Source organism: Pseudomyrmex gracilis, unplaced genomic scaffold (assembly GCF_002006095.1).
Source record: "Pseudomyrmex gracilis isolate BER0280 unplaced genomic scaffold, ASM200609v1 scaffold_227, whole genome shotgun sequence".
Lineage (NCBI taxonomy): Eukaryota > Metazoa > Arthropoda > Insecta > Hymenoptera > Formicidae > Pseudomyrmex > Pseudomyrmex gracilis.
The window spans coordinates 81,217-83,754 of NW_018020811.1; positions in this window are offsets into that span (position 1 = coordinate 81,217).

Genomic DNA, 2,538 nt, shown 5'->3' on the forward strand with positions numbered 1-2,538 from the left:
ATACCCTTTTGCGCAGACTTGACTTGAAGCGTAATCCATTACCATCTTCTTTAACTTTGAAAACCCATATTTTGAACCTACTATATTCGTTTTCTCTGGGCAAAGTACAAGCTCCCACGGTTTGTTTAACTCATGAGCTTTTAACTTCTCTTGAATGAAATTGTTCCACTTTTCTTTTTTAGCACACGTCACTACTTCTTCATATGTGTGTGGTACTTTAAATTCCGTTAGATTGACCTCATATTTCTCTGGTAGCTTCAGCTTGCTTCTTGGTCTTAATCTATATTGTTTTTCGTTTGATAACTGACTTCTGTTTTTCTCTAGATTTTCGACGTTATCTTTCTCCAGTATATCCTGTGTTTTTTCTTGACCAATATTTTCTGGTTCCTCAGTAATGTTTTCTTGTTCTTTTTCTGTTTTATCGCCATCGTAATTTTCTTCTTCAGGAATACTTGTCTCATTTTCTTTAAAGATAACGTCTCTTGAGACTAAAACTTTCCTTGTTTTAGCGTCAAATAGCCTGTAGTTGTTTGAATTCCCTTCATAGCCTACAAAAATCATTCTCTTGTTTTTTTTATCTTCTTCCTTCTTTCTTTAGAATGTAAATAGGCTGTGAAAACCAAAGACCTTGGCATGGAGAAGAGTTGGTTTCTTCTTTGTCCATTTTTCATATGGAGTGGTCTGACCTTTGTACGGAATGCGATTGAGTACACAGCCGTATTTACTGCTTCTGCCCACAAATATCTTGGAAGTCTCTTTGCACACATCATTGATCTGGCACTTTCCATTATTGTGCGATTAGATCTTTTACTCCTTCCATTTTGCTGTGGTGTATACGGAGCTGTAGTTTCTAGTTGAATGCCATGATTTGCTGCGTAATTTTGAAAATATTTATTACAATATTCAAGTCCATTGTCGGTGTGTAGTTTCTTGACTCTAATGTTGAATTGCTTTTCAACCATGTTGATGTAGTCCTTGAATGCATTCAATGCATCATTTTTATTTTTCAAGAACTTTACAACACGAAAATTTGAGTAACCATCTGTAAAAGTTATGAAATATTTGGCACCTGCAACTGATTGAACTCTTCCATCGGTCCGCACAGATCACTATATACCGTATTTCCACTTTCAACTTTTCCTGTTACTGTTTTAGTGAACGATATTCTGTGTTGCTTACCGTACACACAGGCTTCACAGAAAAACTTGTCAAAGGAGTTCACCTTCACTCCTTCAACTAAGTTCTTGTTGATCATTTCATGAAGCGTTTTTACATTCATGCGTCCTAGTCGTTCATGCCATGTTTTCATGTCACTTGTTACTAAATTTACTTCATTTTTTACAGTTTTTAGTAACACTTTATATAGATTATTTTCAGTACGTACTGCACATAGCACTAATTTTCTATTTTCATAAACTTTTGCACTATCACCGTCTTTGATGATCTTCATATTTGTTTTGGTTAAGATGCTTTCTGCGAATAAATTTTTCTTCAGCTTAGATACATACCATACATCAGTTAATCTTGAATTAATCCACTGAGTATTTATAAGAGTATTTATTAAGATGGCTTCTTTTCCATTGACTGACAGTTCTTTATTGTTGCCTAGGATAACTTTTTACATTGATTGAATTCCGTAAAGAATTCTTTTCTATAGCACATGTGTGCTGATGCTCCACTATCCAGTATCCACATGTTTTCCAGGTCGCTTGGCACCATATAGGTAAATGCTGTATTTTTGTTCTCCGTGTCTCTGTTCTTCTCTTTTTCTTTGTTTTCCTTTGGAGCTCTGCAATCTTTTGCAAAATGACCTTTTTTGCAGTTAAAGCATTTGAAAACCTTTTTCTTTACAGGATTTTCTTTGGTAGTAGCTAGAACTGTTCCTTCCTCGTTAATTGTTGTTATGCTTGCTTCTTCATCAAGTAAGCGAGCTGTTAAATTTGTTACCGTTTGTCTTGTTTTGTCAACTGACAGCCATGCTTGCCTGAACGACCTATACTTGTCTGGTAGACTTCCAAGTATTTTAGTTATCACAGCTATCTCACTTATTGTTTCTCTACTGTTTCTCACTGTTGTGCAATATTTTCTACTTTTGCAATTTGCATTGACATTGAGTCATTGGTTGCCATCTTGTAGGAAGCGAACTGATCGTGCAGCATCATTTTTGACATTTCGCTTTTCTTATCATAAATCGAATCTAACTTACATATTATTTGCTGTGTTGACTTACAGCCTTCAATGAGAGCAACTTGTCCGAAGTCCATAGAAGAGGTTATGATGTACATTGCTTGTGCATCACGTTGCAGCCATTTTTCACTCAAATCTGTCGTTGAACCTGCCACTAGCTCACTGCCTGTTGTGGCTTCTCTCAACACATCTGAGAGACCTTTAGCACGCAATGCACACATGATTTGAAAACGCCATTGTCGGTAGTTTTGCCCTGCAAACTTCGGTGCTTGCATTAAACTTTCCATTTTGACGCTCGCGCTTGCTTGTGCTTTATCTTCAGATCCTCGGATTGTTTCACAATAAAACTCT